At 33.7% G+C, this 12,961-nt stretch overlaps 1 protein-coding gene across 3 annotated transcripts in view; it reads right to left on the bottom strand.

The window, feature by feature from the left end:
• Positions 1-12,961, bottom strand: part of TfAP-2 (transcription factor AP-2) — a 245,737-nt gene that overhangs the window by 214,602 nt on the left and 18,174 nt on the right. The window contains exons 1-2 of one of the 3 annotated variants that reach the window (XM_065355283.1): positions 334-590; positions 110-253 (exon numbers count right to left, since the gene is read on the bottom strand). The exons of the other annotated variants lie outside the window; for them this stretch is intronic. The gene's annotated coding sequence lies outside the window, so the exon portion shown is untranslated. Of the gene's footprint in view, positions 1-109; positions 254-333; positions 591-12,961 lie in introns of those variants that run through there. 3 annotated transcript variants of the gene reach the window in all.

Here is a 12,961-nt window from a genome sequence, read left to right as displayed (position 1 = left end):
GGATGCCTTCAGCGTAAATCGTAAATGCATTCGAGAAGTTTACCGACTTGGTAATTCATATAACTTACTGTTACGAACGATGATGCTAATTCCAATATGACGAGCTTACCGGCAGCACTATGCGTCGTTAATTCTACTAGAATATTATGGAGATTTGCGATTCAACTTGGATGTGAATTGATTTGCGTGCGAAATAGATGTCTGATAAGTGTTCTTCATCATTGGTTCGGTATTGGACTCGTATAAGTGATGTCTGTAAAATATGCTTCAGCGATGGTAAAAGGGTACGTGTTTAGTCCGGTAAATTAGCATGTATGGAGGAACTGTACTTACTGAGATGAAGAATCGCTTCCATTTCGATGTATTATTTGATCCCATCACGATCAAAATGAGTATTACGAGTCGAGTGCGTCTTAGATCACTGATCAAGTTAAGGTTAACCGAAGACGTAATCATCATAATTCGAAAAATGGAGATGAGTTAGTAGTATATTACGCACAAATAACCATAAAATACGACTACGAGTTTCACTCACTTACGTAGTAATAAACCATCGAAGTACTTTGATTAATCATTTTCAATTCCATTTCAAACAAAATGTCAAAATTATACACTGTCTATAGTCAAAATATCGTCAAAATATCAAAATATGGCGCTCAAGAGAGATTCTTATCACAGCAGTTTGTTCAAAAAATAAACAAAGCGCTTATCAGCGAAAGAATCGTTTCGGTTTCAGATTAAATTCCGTTCCGGGCAGAAGCCAGCCAATCACTGAACGTCATCCCTCATCCTCTTCCATTTGCTTGCGATTTGCGATTCAATTAATCAATTATTCAATTTTAATTTTTTTTCCTGGAGAGGGCTAAAATTTAAAAAGGGAGGGGAGGGGGATTGTAAAGCAAAACCATATGCCTGATACTGACAAGTGACAATTTACAGCTTTTCTTTTCATGTTTTCATTTATCATTTTTGCTAAATTTTATCATAGATTTTGACAGGGGTTAAAACTGAGGAACTGTTAAAAAACCAAAAATCAGAAAAAAAACAAAAATAAATAAAAATCTGTTTTGTGCAAAACTCAAAAACCAAACATTTGATCAAAACCAATTAACCAAAAAAAAAAAACAAATATTATAAAAAATTTAAAATTTAAATCATCAAAATATGTGTAATGTTTTGACTTTTATGCATTAATTGATTAGTAGAAATGAAATGAATACAATAATTAATAATAGGTACTAATACTACAGGGTGCCCAGAAATATCGAGTACCCCAAAGAAAGTTTTTCATTAAAAATATAGGTTGGCAACGTGAAATAGATGCATATGATTGGTGGAATGTTATCTCTCCAGTCCAACAACCAATCATGTGCTATCATTATTATCATTCACTGTGACCAACCAAAGTATTTTAGTAGAAAACTTTTTGAGGGGTACTCGATATTTCTGGGCACCCTGTACCTAGAATTAAGCGGCATAATGCGATAATAGGCAGGAGAAAAAAAACTGAAAACTGAAACCAAAAACCCAAAACCAAATAAAACTTAAAAGTACCAAAAAACTATAAACCGAAAACAAAAAAAAAACAATTATCAAAAGGTGAAAACTGAACTGAAACCAAAAACCAAAAATCAATTTATTTTATTTCAGCTTTCAACCCCTGCTCATTTTTTTTTTTTTTGATTTTTAGTGATTTTGACTAAGGATGATAATTATTATTATTGATAAATAAATTTCCAGAAATTTATATTTTGGAAACTTGCGGAAACTTTCCAGAAAGTTTCTGGAAATTTAACATAATTCTTCAAAATAGACCGTACTCATTTTGAAAAATGTCAGTTCGAAAATGTCATTCATTTATCAACTACAACTACCTACCAATAATTTTCAATTATTTCAAAATTTTTGAAATCTTCCTAGTCAAAATCACTACAAATCAAAAAAAAAAAAAATGATCAAAATCTATAGTGAAACCTGAAATCTGATAAAATTTAGCAAAAATGATATGAAAACTGAAAAGCTTGCTGTAAATTGCCTATATCAGGCATTTGGTTTTGCCTTCTTGCTTTTTAAATTTTAGCCCTCCAGAACTCCCCGTCAAGAAAGTTTTCGTTGAAAATTTCTTATCATCTCTAATTTTGACGCTTTAATAATTAATTATTATTGCTTCAAGTCATATTTATGATGTTTTATGCAATTTTTTCGGAGTTTTGTTGATTTTTACTAAAATTTTATTGCTGTTTGGTCATTTTTAACAATTTTTACGCCCTTTTAATGTTTTTTTTTTTTTTTTTTTTTTTTTTAACTTATAAAGTCGACTCTTTATCGACGCTTTTCCACGCAATTTTTTCAAAAACCAATGTATTAAAATTCTATTTTTTAAAATTTTTTTTTGCTGATTTTGTAGTGATTTTTGCACTTTATTCAATGTTTCAATTGTCATTTTAATATGCAATGTTTCTGTTACACAATTTTTTACTAAGATTTGTTGAATTTCACAGAAGTTTAATTACTTTTTCGTAATTTTTAATGATTTTAATGCTTTTTTTAAAAAAATCCATCTTTATGTCAACATGTTTTACTTTTTAACACTTTTTTACGCCAATTTTTTTTGAAATTTCATCATTTTTTTGTTGATTTGCAGTATTGCAGCACCTCTTTTTCATGTTTTTAAACACTTTTCAATTTTAATGCAATTTTTTACTGAAATTTCGTCATTTTTTATCAATTTGTGGAGTATAATTTTGTTGCATTCTTAAGTAATTTTAACGATATTTTACACAGTTTTTGATACATTTTGTCAAATTTTAAATAAAAATTTACGATTTTTTTTTTCATTTTCATTTTTTTTTGTTGAGTTGACATGTTTTCAACAGTTTTTCAAACGTTTTTGTCAATTTTCGTGCAATTTCCGCAGAATTGTACTAACTGTCGTCCGAAGAACCAGGACCTGTGACTGAAAATAGAAAACAAAGTAAATTTTGATTTTGGTTTTAGTTTTCATTTTGGACTTGGATTCTGGAACGTTTTGATTCTGGTTAATTAGGTAGTGAGATTGTTATTGAGTTGAGTGATTTTGGTTTGCATTTTTCATCTTGTTCTAAGTCGAATTTTCGAAAAGTAATCACATAGTTGAGCTATCGAAACAAGAATCCATTGCTGCCGAGATCTCTGAGCCAAAAATGAAGTCTTCCTGAAAATTTTTCACAGCTCTTCTTTTCTGTGAAACCTCAGCAAATACATATAAATATTTTTTTCTTTCAAAAATTGAGCTTGAAAATGTGTTTGTTCACAAAACAGAATTTTTTCACTAGTTTTGCCTGTGAAGACGTCTCCCTCCCCCTTCCCAAAAAAATGAGATATCTAATTTAATTTTTGGTTTTTAAAGTTTATTGAAGAAGTTTCTTTTGAAAAAGTTTTTTCAAAAAAAAAAAACTTCTCTCGAGAAGCTTCCTTCAAAATTGAAAACTTTATTTCTTAGAGTTGAGTAAGGAAAAAATGGAGAGAAATTTTTTGTCTTGTAGATAGGGAAGTTTTTTTTGAGAAAGTTTATTCCAGGAGAGTATTTTAAAATTCATTTTATTATCTTTAAAACTGAAGTTTTTAGTTTTTCCTCAAAAAATAATATTGTGAGTACATTTTCTTTTTTCCCTTCAAAAATGCAAGTTTCATTTTTTTCCCTTCATAAAAAAAGTTTTTATTTTTTCATTCTCAGAACTGAAAATCGCATTTTCCTTTCAAAAGTGAAGTTTTTATTATTCTTTCCTTCAACATCTCACTTTTCTTCTTCAAATTTCAGCTTCTATTTTTTTTATAAAGCGTTTATTTTTTCCCTGTCAAAAATAGTTTTCATGTTATCCCTTCAGAAATGAAGGTTTTAATTTTTCACCCTTCAAAAATAAAGTTTCCACTTTTTCTTTTCAAAAATGAGCTTTTATTTCTTTTTGCTTAAAAATAAAGTACCTAAGTGATTCATTTTTTTCCCTTCAAACGTGAACTTTTCAATTTTTCTCAAATAGGTACCTACAGTTTTTATTTCATTTTTTATTTATAAAATGAAGTTGGCTTCTTTTCGTGTTTCCTTTCGTAAAAATCGAAGGTTGTGTGTATTTTTCCCTCCTCAAAAATAAAAATTGCATCTTTTTAAATTCAAAAATTAGATTTTTATTTTTCGCTTTAAAATTTTATTTTTTCATCTTCAAAAATAAAGCTCACAATGAAGTTTTTACTTTTTTTTCCTTCAAAATTTCATTTTTCCCTCCAAAAATGTAGCTTTTATTTCTTTTCCTTCAAAAATGAAATTTTCGTTTTTTTTCTTTTAAAATTGAAAGTTACATTTTTTCCCATTTAAAAATTAATTTATGTTTTTTTCTTCGAAATGAAGTTTTCCATGTTTGGAAACGATGTGTTTCAAATCTTTGTTCACATTATTACGTTTCAAACCCATTGAAAAACCACTTCATAACAGTTTTGAAACTGAAACCATTTTTGGGAAGAATTTTCTACTCCAACTGAATAAAATGAAATTTGGTTTTTTGATTTCTCGTGAGTATTAGTTTTCATTTTTGGTATTGTTTTGTGATTCAGCCCAATAAGATGAATTTCAATAATTCTATTCAAACTTCCTAAACTGTAGGAATCTACATCTCAAATCAAACCTCCCAAACACAAATTACTGTTTCAGAATAAGTTAGCTGACGCCAGGTACTTATAGGAATCAATGCATTGCTATTTTCGTACGAAATCTACGACATTTAACTACTAGTTCCACTTTTCAACACCAATTCAATCCGGTAGTGAAGATGAAATTAATTACTACGAGTAACTCCTCCTCTTAAACCCGTAAACATCTTGATTTTTGAGCACGCGTCTAATTAAAACAAAGCCTTTAAGACAATGTCTGGTCCATCTTCGAAACTCGAGCAACCCTGTACCTATCACATCGTCCAACGAAGCCATCCCAGTTAAATTTTCTCTATCCTATGCCTTAAGGTAAATACATTTATACTCCCAGTACCTAGATCCTATAGGTCTATATACCTAGGTATGTGCGTAAAGGTATGAAATATTTTCAATCATAATGTTAAATTAATCCGTCCATAACGCGCTGTAAAATATGATAAACAGTCGTCATAGCCTTTAAAAGCGATAATGATTTAAAAAATTTAAAAATCCGAGCATAGAATTGGAAATTTTGTAATGAACACGACGATGTACTGTAGCGTCTGTAGCCAGAGAATGGAGCGGTGGCGGCGGTCGCCTGTATATGGATTGAATATGCATTATATTCGAAGCCGAAGGGTATATCGGCATACCAACTTATGATTTTTGAACAGACCGAGAACGAGAGCTAGAGCGAGTGAGTGAGTGAGTGTAGAGTTAATTAGAAAAATGCTTTTCATATATCTACGTACACTGTTGCTGGTTCGAGTGGTTTTGGTCCACGTGGCAAAATATTATCTATACAAAAAATAATAAAAGGATGCGTTCTTCCCTTTAGTATAATAATTTATACCGCGTAACGTCGAATACGCCTACTTTTTTAATTTCCAACTTTGACATACAGCAGCAGTCGAACATCTATGCTGAGCAAATTAGTCTCATATATGATATAGCTATAGGTATGTGCGCTATTTTTAATGCCATTGATAGCTTTTAAAACCAGTATAGGTGAATATGAATTCGAATAATCCATTTTCATGTCTGAGCTGTGTATCTGTATCTATAAGGATAGAATAACTAATTTAAATTATTTATTTTTCATTTCGCGCGCCAACGTTTACTGGTTTCTGAAGATATTCCGATGGTTATTTAATCTCGGTGCGATGATTTTTAATTATTTTACTTCGGTGAAGAATGAGACGAAAGAACGAGTGGGCGAAAATGTGGTACTCAATTGGGAGATTACCTACCCTCTTGTGATATGTTTTCGACCTTTTAACGTGTGCAAATATACGGTCGGTTTTGCCAGATTCAACTTCAATTTCGCGGTTCATTTCGTCAATGAAATAATCTATCATTGGGAATGGTAGGAAGGTACCTATAGTGTAAAATGAGGTGTTGTGTAGAGTTTTCTGTACGAGTAAAAGGGGAAGATTTAATGAATGAAATTTCGCGATGGTGTCATTGGCCTCATATTTCTGGTACGGAGATTTTTGATTAGTGTGATGATTTCAATATTTGTTTATTTTTGCTGGTAATTTTTATTGATTGTTAAACTTTTTTAGAGCACTCTTGTTGGTTTTTGAAATCAACAAATAAGTGATGGATGTCATCTTTTTGCATCTTACTTATCTGTATTTCATCCCAGCGAGCCTAAATGATTTTTGAATTTCTTTTTTCCAAGCATCGAAGCTTTACCTTCAGAATCTAATTCTCTGCATGGAGTAATTTGACTTCAACTTCAGGCAAAAGCTGAAGTATTTTGGTTTCAGTTCAATTCATATTGCCAGCCAAGTTTCTAAAGTGGGTCTGCTCCTAGAATAACTTTTGATCGTATAACAAGTGAACCTCTGAAAGTGGCCTCCTTCTATCTGAACGAAGCTTCAATTTTTGAAAAGAGGAAGTATGATCCGAAATCCCGATAACCAAAATTTCAGCTTCTAAAAATTGTTTTTTTGATTTTTGGCGAAATTTTGAAAATTCAAAGACCATTTAATTATAGTGATTCAAGCACGCATTTTTAGAAAATATACAAACATATTCAGTACAAATGATGGTTTGGAACTAATATAAACGCTTCGGAACCAAATTTCATCATTTACGATCACTCTGGAGCCTCCAGCGTAATTTTTAATTTCTCCAGAGAAATTAATTTGAGCATCTGAAAATCAAGATTTGGGTTATTCTTGACCTGTTTACAGGTTTTATTCACATTTGAGCTGATCCGCAAGTGGGCATCTCGAGGGTGTTTTTGAGCCAGCAGTCTCCAGTTATCATACACTCGATTCGATTTTTAGCTTTTCAAATTGACTTCTCGATGTTCTGGAGAATCGAAAATCACGCCGCGCGCCGGAGGCTTCGCAATGGCTTGAAATGGCGAAATTCCGATTTGCAGGGTTAGAATTCTTGACAAGAGAAAGCCATTTCTGCACATTTTAAAAATTTCCCTGCGAATATAGAAAATTTTTGATGCTATGAATTTATTTCCTTCCAAGATATTCAGGTCAAAAAAATGCATCTGAGGTGTACAACTGTAGATTTGAAACCTTAACCAAAAGACGTAAATTCGTTGGATAGGTCGAGAAAAAGCCTTAACTGAATATTTAGTTGCCCGAAATAATTTCTACGTCAGGGAGAAATTTTAAAAATTGATAAAAAAATTCACTCATGAGGTGTTTGTCTGAAAACACGTTCACAAATTTGAAAAAAAAAAAAAAAAAAAAACTTAAACAGGCTGAGAATAAGCCACATACCTTGGCGAATTCCATATAAACCTCCTTACGAAGGGTGTAGGTAATAATCTAGAAATTGAAAACACTCCCTCCCCCTCCCAAAAAAAATCCACTGCCTGATTTTTAGTTACTAAATTAATTTCCAGTTTTTTTTTTTTTTTTTTTTTGTTGGAAAAATATTAAAAATGAGGTAAAATCATTAGAGAAATTGAAAATCATGCTAGAGGCTCCAGAATTGCTCAGAATGGTGAAAATCAGATTCTAAGGGTTGGTTTTAATCATAAATTTAACCATTCGTACAAATTTCAAAAATTTCCCCTCAAACAAACAATTTTTAATGCTTTAAATTTTTTCTTTCTTAAATATTCTGATCAAAAAGTTGTGAATGAATTTGTTATATGGGTCCAAAATAAGGCACAACTTGATTTAAAGCTGCTCAAATTACTTTTCCAGACCTTCTAGTGAAATTGAAAGTCGAGTTTGGAGCTCCAGAACGGCTACAAATGGTAAAATTTGGATGGGTTAGGGGAGCAGACAAGATTTATGTATCGATTCATGCCAATTTCAAAAATTTACTACGAACAGCAATTTTTGATTTTTTGAAATTTTTTTCTTTTTAAAATGAGCTATACTTTGTGAAAAAACCCACTCGAAGTGTTCTGGAAATCGGCTAAAATGCTGATAAACTCTTTGAACTGGATGTAAAATAAGCCACAATTTGATTTTAAGAAACTCAAATTAATTTCCACGCCTTAGAGAAATTTTCAGATTCTGTAGAAATCTAAAATAATAGCGCTGAAGGCTCCAGAAATGGCCCAAAAAATAGTAATACATGCCAACATGCCTATTCGCGGAATTGGGGCACTGCGTTAGTCAAGATGCAGCAATTCCTAACAAATTTTAATTCCCTGCTGCCAACATGAAAATTAATTTTTCCTCAAAATAGTCTGGTCAAAAACCACCCTCGAGGCATTGTCCCGCACGCTTTAAACAGGTCAAAAATGAACCACAAATCGATTTTCAAATCCCAAAGTTAATTTTCACGTCTTGTGGAAAAAATTTTAAATTCTGGACAAATCAAAAATGACGCCGTAGGTTCCAGAATGACCAAAAAGGGCGAAATTAGGTTTAGTGGAGTTTATATTAATTTCAAGATAAATTTTCGTCATTTTTATTGAATTAATAAGTATGTAGTTACGAGTAAGTAGGTATAAATTTTTCAAAAAGCTGAATCACTAAACATGGTCAATTTTAAATGTTCAAAAACAAATCAAAAAATAAATTTGAAAAATTGAAATTACAGTTGTGGGGGTGCCAGGCTATGCTCTTTCCAAAAGTCGTGGCCTCGTTCACATCAAAAGCAAACACCTCGAGGAATTGCCTTGTAAAGATCCAAAAAATTTTCATTTTTGAAGAATTTTCTTCGTTAATGTCTTCAATTTACAATCAAGAAACCAGGTAACCACTCTCCCTGTAGAAAAATTGGTCCTTTGTATTCAGAAATCGGAAGGGCTACTTTTTTTGAATGATATCAATTGTCAGTCAGACAAAAAGTCGATGCTTTTATCAATTACCTACAACAGAATCTTGATTCAATATTATTTTCAAATATTTTCATTTCTGTAAATATTTTGATTAATTAACACCCCTAAAAAATACGGTAGCTACATCATGAATGATAAAAATTGGTACATTCTTACCTACTCAGTCATACCAACACAACCAAATTATGTAGGTACCATACCTTGTTCTATCTTAATCAAAAGAGGATAAAGAAACTCATCAACTAAAAACTTCCAACTTTTGTCAAATCAAAAAAAAAAACAAAAAAAACTACATGACCGTGAAATTTTCCATTACATAAATTACCTCCATAGGTACACTTATTTAATTCGCTAAATCACCTCGTAAAAAACATGCAGCCCACCAACCTTTGACGAAACATTAATACCATGGGAAGGAAAACGAGAGGTAATTGATGAAAAAAAATCCGATAGCTCTAGGCGTCAGGTACACATATAGGGATAGAAACGTCACAAGCAGCCCTATAGTATTTGAGATCATACTACAAGTAGGTACACAGTGTGTAATTAATCGTAACACAGCGACAAAGAGGTTAATGTAATTGATATGTTACAAAGTTCTATAATCCCTGTTTTGTATGTATATAAACCTGTGTCATTCGACAGCGTAAAAAAAAAGGTAGGTATTCTCCCTACGTAGATACTTAATTCTTGTTTGTCGCATACACCAAGATTTTTTTCATCAGTGTCGAACAAAAAAACATTATGAAATTTGAGCACGAGTATATTTTGACGCGGGTGAAAAAAAAAATTACATTTGGAATTGATTTTTTTTTCTATCAAATACGTACTACGATGAAGTATCTGGCCCAGCATCTCGAAGATGCGATGGTGTAAAATAGCGAATAAATAAGCCTTTAATTATCATTAAAATATTAACGAGCTTCTAATTACAAGTGTGTTTTACGCTTTTGTGATAAAATACGTATACGAATTTACATAAAGGGAGACTCGAACAAAACGTGACATTTCTCCGGGGTGTATTTTTCACATATACCTCCCCTGGGTATGCGCTACACACGGATCCGTATAACTACGAGTGGTCGCGTGTATTGTGTACGCATCTTAACCACTTGAAAAAATAATAGGAAGATTGTGTGTAGTCTGTTTGGGCGACGGCGATGGTTTGATTCTCGAGTACTATTGTACGAGTAATGCGATCCGCGTTATATTTCTAGGCGTTCTTCTTCCTTTTCTGTATATCATAGACGTGTATTTTTGCTTGTTTATCGTCATTATGTACGCGTAGATAGTCAAAATATTTTGATTAATTATTTTGCGGTAGAGAGGGGGGGGGTGACTGGTTTTTTGGAGAAAGAACCCGAATTTCGGCAATTTCAGTCATTTTGGAGAATCCAGAGCAGATTGCAATTTTTCGATCATAGAATAGGTAATGGCTGTATTTTGTCTGAAACAAACCTATAATGAATCCGAATTTCACCACTTCGAGCTATTCTGTAGTCTCCAGTGCGATTCTCGATTTATCCTGAAAGTCTGACATGCAGGGACTTGTCTCGAGATCTCTTCCCTGAAGCCAACCCCTTGAATCCAAATATCATATTTTCGAGCCATTCTGAAGCCTCCTGCGCAATTTTAGAATTCTCCAGAATTTAAAAATTTCTCCAGAAGGTTTGAAAATTGATCTGAAAAGCTAAAAACCGATCAAACTGAGGCACATTCACGACCTATTCAACGAGATCGACCACATTTGATTCAATTTTCAGGAAGACGCCTCAAGCACTTTTTTTAATCTGAATATTAGGTATTTTAAAGGGGGGGGGGGTCGATTGGTGGCAGTTTTGAACCGTTCTGGAGGCCTGGAGCCTCCAGCGGATATACTTACGGTTTCTCCAGTTTTTGAAAAAACGCTGGGGTGAAAATGAAATTCAGCCAAAATCTTTTTGCCTCGGTTCAAATTCAAAATTTTCCGGGTTTATATGAGCTGAATTTCATTTTCATCCTATTTGCAGCGTTTTTTTGAATACTGGAGAAACCAAAAATCCGCTGGAGGCTCCAGAACGGTTCAAAACTACAACCAATTGACTCGGCAGGGCGAAAATAAGATACAAACCAAATTTCAGCTTTTTTCGTTTACCTATTACCTGTTGGTTGGTCACTGTGCTGTGTACAGCTACAAGGCTAGAGGCACGGGTCGTTTTATGCTGTTACATTAATGGAAGGTGGTTGGATTTTTGGAGAAAGGAGAATAAGACTGAAGGGTTATGAGCTATTTCAGGTAGAGTTTTAGGGAGGTTGAGTGAGTTTCTTAAATTGGTATGATCTTGACAGGTGAGTAAGATGTGGGAGATAGTGAGTTGGACTTCTCATGTAGAGCACATTGGAGGGGGTTCTTTTTTGAACAGATGAGAGTGGGTGAGGAGGGTATGGCCTGTACCAGAGCTGAAAACAGTACTCGCTGACAGCGATGAGTAACTACTGTACCCATATTGTAAATTCTTGCCACTTGCTAGTAGCGGGTAGCGAGTTGAAAAAATGTCGCACCGGTTCACATTATAACATATAGCGAGTTGAATGCGCAGTGGGTGTACCGGTATGACATCATACACCACACCCAATTGTCACATGGTAGATGATTACAAGTCAGTGGGGGAGCAGCATTGTGTGACAAGTGTTGCGATGTGTGTTACGACTAACGCTGTATGAGTGCCCATAAAACCATGTTGTTCTCACTATACGATACTATCTGGTATCTGACTCAACTCATTACCTGCCGTAGCGGGTTCAGCCGGTATTTTACCCAGATACCAGTTAGCAAGTAGCATAACTGTTTTCAGCTCTAGCCTGTACATACACAGCATAAGGCAATGGCCTGCTTCCTGGATAAATCTTGAATGTTGGTGGTGTGGCTTTGGCTGGGAATTAACCGTGAACATATTGCTTCCATCACATCAGACACTGGAACAGGTATTTCTGGTACAGGTGAAATTCTTAGTGACTGCTTTGCTGCCAAGTCTACTGTTTCATTTCCCAAAATTCCTGAGTGGGCTGGAATACAGGCCGTGGTAACATCCATGTCACATTGGAGAGATGAGATTTCTGAGGCAATTGGATGTTGCTTAGATTTAGATCTTAGTTGTGAGATGGAATTTAGTGAATCAGTGAAGATCACAACTTTGTTGAGTCTGCTCTCAATTGCCATGTTTAAAGATGTAAGGACAGGCCCGGACCCACCCACCGAGTTACCGAGGAAATCTCGGTGGGCCGCGACATTTTTGGGCCGATGAGGTAAAAACTGGGCCACTTGGAAAAATTCTGAATGAATTTTTATGCTCAGTGTCTTGCACTTTAAAAAAGGGGAGAAAAAAATTTGGCAGATTAATTGAGGAGCCCAAAATCAGGGGGCTGAAATGGGATATCTCGGTAGACCACGTGTTCAATGGGTCCGGCCCTGTGTAAGGATAGCATATAGTTCACATGAAAGAATACTGAACAAGCACGGAAGTGGAAATCGCGAAACCTCACAATCGCAAACGACCGAACAACCACAGCGATCCACAGATTTCGACCCATCGGTGTAAAATGAAATGAAATCATTATACTGAGCAATAAAGTTATTGATGATTTGAGTATTTAGTTGAGTGTGTTCGAGCAATGATGTATCAAATGAGAGAATATTATTCTTAGTTTTTATAAGATTTTCTGGATAGAATGGTGGAAGAGGATATATCTGAATGGAGTTTATAATGAAAGAGGCTTTATGGAGATATGAGTCATAAGCATATGGAAGATTGGGATCAATTTTTGAGTCTATGGTGAGAGGGAGACTGTCTGTGTCAACAGTTTTAAGGTGAATGAAAACGTTTAGCGTTCGTAATCTACAATTTATACATTTTTTTCAAAAATAATCGCTGGAGAAAATTTTGGATTTTTACCAGCACAAGAATATTTTGATAATACGTGCCTAATTTGATTGAAAGGATCGCAAGAATGGCGACGAATCCTAATTTATAGGTGGTAAATTTC

This window comes from Planococcus citri, chromosome 3 (assembly GCF_950023065.1).
Source record: "Planococcus citri chromosome 3, ihPlaCitr1.1, whole genome shotgun sequence".
NCBI lineage: Eukaryota > Metazoa > Arthropoda > Insecta > Hemiptera > Pseudococcidae > Planococcus > Planococcus citri.
This window is presented reverse-complemented; position numbering and strand designations above follow the sequence as displayed.